The sequence below is a fragment of the Psammomys obesus genome, unplaced genomic scaffold (genome assembly GCF_907164565.1).
Source record: "Psammomys obesus unplaced genomic scaffold, mPsaObe1.curated_primary_1811, whole genome shotgun sequence".
Lineage (NCBI taxonomy): Eukaryota > Metazoa > Chordata > Mammalia > Rodentia > Muridae > Psammomys > Psammomys obesus.
In genome coordinates this window covers 24,667,446-24,673,772 of record NW_026591086.1, presented here as the reverse complement: position 1 = coordinate 24,673,772, position 6,327 = coordinate 24,667,446, and positions in this window count along the sequence as shown.

The window sequence follows — 6,327 nt, the reverse complement described above, 5'->3', positions numbered from 1 at the left end:
GGCTATTGTGAATGGTGTTGTTTCTCTAATTTCTTTCTCAGCCCTTTTGTCTTTTGTATACAGGAGTGCTACTGATTTTTTTGAGTTAATTTTGTATCCGGCCACTTTGCTGAAGGTGTTTATCAGCTGTAGGAGTTCCCTGGTAGAGTTTTTGGAGTCACTCATGTATACTATCATATCATCTGCAAATAGTGATAATTTGACTTCTTCCTTTACAATCTGTATCCCCTTGATCTCCTTCAACTGTCTTATTGCTCTAGCAAGGACTTCCAGCACTATGTTGAAGAGATATGGAGAGATATGGAGAGAGTGGGCAGCCTTGTCTTGTCCTTGATTTCAGTGGGATTGCTTTAAGTTTCTCTCAGTTTAGTTTGATGTTGGCTATAGGCCCAAAACCAGTTCTTAAAAATGTAAAAACAACAAAAGAAATGGAAGAGCAGATTCTGTCCTAAAGGACAGGAGGATAAAAGGTGTCAGAAACTACTCAAATCCATATGTTACACTCCTTGGAGTAGGTTGGATTTGGAAAGTAGTATGTGCCAAATACAGGAGAAAAAAAAAACCGAAGTAAGTGCATCAACTCAGTATGATGACTGAGCATCCAGAATCCAGAGCTTCAACAACTCAAAGTGAAAAAGAGTGAATCCAGAGCAAGCTTAATCCAAAGGAGGGGCTAGCTGTTTCCTAGCAGCATGTCAAATCATCTGGAAGTAGTATATAATGAAAGTAAGGTAACCAGATGTACAGAAAATGTGTGTATATGCCACAGAGTGAACATGCTTCCCCAAATGGACTATTTGTAGATACTATCTGCTATGTATATCACTTCTGTTGTCCACCATCCTTCCCCAGCAGAATACAAATTCTGTCTTAATGCAAATTCTGTATTAAATACAAGTGGAGAAGCATGGTTCTAAGGGCAAAAGACTTAGCAGCATAGGGGGCCTGAGAGTTATTCCTGCATAGCTCAAGAGCAGCCAACCACCTTATCAGAGAGAAGGGCTGTTTGAGGGCTGGTAAGGATGGAATCATAAAATGATGCATGGACCTACATAAGAAATGGAGGAATGGCTCTCAGGGCAAGGATGAATAATGTAGTCACACCGCATTACAGAAAGAGATGCTCTTTTTATTTGAAAGTTTTAAAATTTTAGTCTTTACGCACATTTTTGCCTTAATTTTTTTGGGGGGGTTCTAATTTTTTTCTTATTTGTTTATTTATTTATTTGTTTGTTTATTATAATTTATTTACTTTGTATCCCAACTGGAGCCTGCTCCCTCATTATTCCCAGTTCCACCGACCCTCCCTCTTCTCCCCTTATGCCCCTTCCCTAGTCCACTGATAGGGAAAGACCTCTTCCCCTTCTATCTATCTGACCCTAGGCTATCAGGCAGGTCTCATCAGGACTGGCTGTATCAACACCCAAGGGGGAGGTAATCAAAGAGCCCACCACTGAGTTCATGTCAGAGACAGTTCTTACCTCCTTTACTAGGGAACCCACTTGGAAACTGAGCAGCCTATGGGCTTCCTCTGAGCAGGAGGTCTAGGTCCTCTCCATGCATGGTCCTTGGTTGGAGTATCAGTCTCTTCAGGGCCCCATGGGACCGGATTTTTGGCTTTGCTGGTCTTCTTGTAGAGTGCCAATCCCCTCCAGGTCTTTCTATCTCCCTCTTCTTCCATAAAGTTTCCTGCACTCTGTCAAAATTTTAGCTACTAGTCTCAGCCTCTCCTTTGATACTCTGATGGGTAGAGTCTTTTAGAGGGCCCCTGTGAAAAGCTCTTGTCCTGTTTCTTGTCTTCTCCTACTTCCGATGTCTATCCTGTTTGCACTTCTGAGTGAGGTTTCAGCCTCTTCCCTAGGGTCCTCTTTGTTGTTTAGTTTCTTTAGGGCTATAGATTTTAGTATCTTTATCCTATATTTTAAGGCTAATATGCACTTATAAGTGAGTATGTACTGTATGTGTCTTTCTGCTTTTCGTATACCCTACTCAGGATGATCTTTTTTAGAGCCCAACATTTGCTTGCAAATTTCATGATTTTCTTGTTTTTAATTGCTGAGTAGTATTCCATTGTGTAAATGTACCACAATTTCTGTATTCATTCTTCAATTTAGGGACATGTAGGTTGTTTCCAGATTTTGGCTATTATGAATAAAGCTGCTATGAATATATTTGAGCAAATGCCCTTGTTGTATGGTTTAGCATCTTTCAGATATATGCCCAGGAGTGGAACAGCTGGATCTTGAGGTAGCATTATTCCTACTTTTCTGAGAAAATGCATATAGATCCATATTTATCACCCTGCACAAAACCAAAGTCCAAGTGGATCAAAGACCTCAACATAAAACCAGATACACTAAATCTGTTAGAAGAAAAAGTGAGGAAGAGCCTAGAACTCGTTGGCACAGGAGAAAACTTCCTGACAGAACATTCTAAGATCAACAGTCAATAAATGTTTCATGAAACTGAAAAGCTTCTGTAAAGCAAAGGACGCTGTCATCAGAACAAAACGACAGCCTGCAGATTGGGAGAAGATCTTCACCAGCCCTACATCTGACAGAGGGCTAATATCCAGAATATATAAAGAACTCAAGAAGTTAAACACTAACAAACCAAGTAATCCAGTTAAAAAATGGGGTACAGAACTAAACAGAGAGTTCTCTGTAGAGGAATATAGAATGGCTGAGAAACACTTAAAGAAATTCTCAATGTCCTTAATCATCTGAGAAATGCAAATCAAAATGACCCTGGGACTCCACTGCACAAATATTAGAATGGCTAATATAAAAAACTCAAGTGACAACACATGCTGGAGAGATTGTAGAGAAAGGGGAACCCTCTTCCATTGCTGATGGGAATGTAACCTTGTACAACCATTTTGGAAAATTTTAATGTACATTATATATATATATATATATATATTAATATATATATATATATATATATATATAGAGAGAGAGAGAGAGAGAGAGAGATTGTGTTTGTCCTTAGGTTTGTGCCTTTGAAATCTTGCCTCATGTAGCATAGAGGCTGAGGCATCAGTATAAAGAAATGAGAAAAAGAGATTCAAGGCTTTTTCATCAGCTTGTTTTTTTTTTTTTTTTTTAGTCTGTCTTGTTTGTTTTTGTTTATCATACATAATTCATTTTTATTACATTTTTTTGGATGCCTGCTTGTTTTCTATGAGAGGCAGATAGGGTGTGGATCTGGATGAAAGGGGAGGTAGGGAGGAACTGGGAGCAGAGAGAAAACTATAATCAGAATATATTTTATATTTAAAAAATCTATTTTCAATGCAAGAGGAAAAAAACAGGAGAGACTCAAAAAGTAAACAGTTTTCCACACAAGCTTTAGGATCTAAGTTTCATCCATCTAAAAGCTGAGTACAGTGGCAAGTACCTGTACGCCAGCACAGGGTAGGTGGAGACAGAAGGATTACTGTAAGTCTAGATGAATCCATGAACGCTATATTAAGAGAGACCACCTTAAAAATTAAAGCAGAAAACCTACTGAGAAAAACACCAGATGTGAACCTCTGGCTACACATAAGCACATATGTGTAAGCACTCATGTGTATGCATGGAAAAGCAGGGGAGGGAGAGCGAGAGAGCACATTGAGAAAAAGGAATGAAAGGAAGCCAATAATGTTGGACTAAAGATTTAGGAAGAGATAATACCTCAGTACTTCTGCTAGGTCGAATTCCTACATTACTACCCTTGGGGAAGATTCCACTTTGTTCTTCAGAAAGACAATAGTAAGGACCATCACTTAATGAGTATTGATATGATATGATAGACTTAAGTTAGGAGTCTTTGTGAAATCACCATTGATTATGTTTCTTTTGCTGTCAAACGCACGTTGATAACTCTCAGCTGCACTCAAGAGGATATTTAGTTTCTTAGCTAAGCGCTTTTTCTAGGGCTATATAGTCAGTAAGTGAAGTTGTGTAGCTAGAACTCATGTCTATTTGAATTCAAAACATGCAACCTTAATTCCTGCTCCCAAAAGCAAAAAGAAGGCGAGGGATCTCATAACAGAAGTCACAAATTATCAAGGCTGAAATGTGCTGATTCCATGTTTTTCTTCTTAAAGGAACCTTCCCCTGTATATACAGAGTCTGTTCCAAACTATAAGAAAGGACAAAAGCTTGTCTGGAGCTCAGTAATTGAAAGGCCATGCATGCATGTTCCTAAAGCGAGGGAATAATTCTGCTTCTAAAACACAAAGAAATACATTCAAAACCTAAGTAGAACTTGGGACAAATATAAACTCTTTTTCTTTCTCCATTTCAGACAGACAACTAAAGCACTCAGTATATTCTCAACTGGAGACAATGCTAGAGACACCCAGGATATCAAAGGCCTCTGAGAGTCAGGCAGAGCAAGAAGAATGAGTATTAGAAAGTGAGAATAGCTGATGGTCACAAGCATGTTTTTCTTTACCTGTTGTGTACCTCATATATGTGGTCATAACAGTATTGCTCACTGAAAGCCAAATGAGACCCCATGAGGTTAGCCAAATGAGGTCAATAATTCATTGCAGTCCCCAAAGACAGCATTTTTTACTTTGCTCTGCCATCTGAAGTCTTAAGGGTGTGCTTCAAAAGTGTGAGAAATTCTAATAAAGCTCTCAGAAAGCACATCCCTAGAGTGCCAAAGGGAACTATTCTAAAAGTATTTCTGTCAGAAACACCAAGATAACAGTTGCAACTGGTGTCAAAGCACTCAATTTTGTTTTGGAGTCTGACCCATGTCATATTTAGATTGATCATAATGTTAATTGTTAAAATAAAAAGAGGCAGATACCCTACAATGAAAAACCTAGAGAATAAAGCCATTGGATTGTATCACTCTGAAACTTTTTATTTTATTGATTTATTATTTATTATAATTTTTTAACTTTGTATCCCCCAGCTGTAGCCCCCTCCCTCATCTTCTTCCAGTCTCATCTTCCCTCCCTCTTCTCCACCTATGCCTATCCCCTAGTCTACTGATAGGGGTGGTCTTCCAACCCTGCTATCTGGCCTTAGCCTATCAGGTCTCATCAGGACTGGCTGCATTGTCTTCCTCTGTGGCCTAGCAAGGCTGCCCCACCAGGGGGAGGTGACTACTGAGTTCATGTCAGAGACAGTCCCTGCTCCCCTTATTAGGGAACCCACATGGAGACTGAGCTCCCTATTATTTATAAAATGATCCCACTAAGATTTTAAACATTTGTGATTCTTTGTTTTAATAGTGTATCATAAGAACCTACTAGGTGTTCATTGTGATAACAATACCATCTGTCTTTAAGCTTCTAAAGGGAAAATATGCTTTTTAAATTGAAAGCTATGGGGTTTTGTATATTCTGCCTAAATCTTACTATAAAGATTATTATCAATTCTGACTTGCCACTTCTCTTTTCAAAAGAAAAGTTTAGACTTGAAGGATTTTCTTCTTGCTCTAGGGAAAAGCAATTGGGAAAAGATAAGCAAATATGAGCCACTGTGTACTGTGGGATAGCACTTAATTCTGCCTTAATCTGTTCCCACCCAAAAAAAAAAAAAAAAAAACTGCAAACTGGCAAAGTTCTTAATAAAATTTACAGCAGGTATTTAACGTATCATTTTATGAACAAAATGTAAAGTTTATATACTATTTCAGAGTAAGCCCATGTTTATATATGAAGTCCTGGTAAGAATTCTTGCCAGGGAAAGATTGTTGGGAGGAAAATCCTACTGTGACCATAATCTACACACATGGCTAAGGGACCCTCAGTAGGAAAACCATGCCCCTAGCAGAAGTATGCTTACCCAGAGTGCCGGTCCCATTGCCATCACTGGAGTGTACAGCATGTATTCAACTCATGTGTGCTGTGACCTTGGGCACACTGATAGAAAACTAAACTATTCAGAACAAGCAGAGCCTTTTGAAACCAAGGTGGTTCTATTTTAGAAGCAGGTTGAGCCACATAATCTAACTCTTCCAAGCAGAACAAAATGCAGGGTCACTTATCTCAAATCAGTGTGGGAACATTACACTTCTCTCAGAATTATCTATAATGCTTACCTTAATGCTGTGTTTTCAGCCAATTTTGAAAGCTAAGGTCTGTCCAGGATAGCTTCTGTTGGCCTTTCATCTCTGCTTCAAGTCCCCCTTGTGCCAGGTCTATAAAATTGCTAAGTATCATGCTTATCTTAATATAGTAACCTTTTTAGCTTGAGAACCCAGACTATAACAGGCCTTCCTCTGAGTAGAGTGAGACACAGGAGAAGCAGGAGACAAATTAATACAAAACAGAGATTATTATCAAGATGAAAAAGAAAAACCACATTTTACATGAATTAT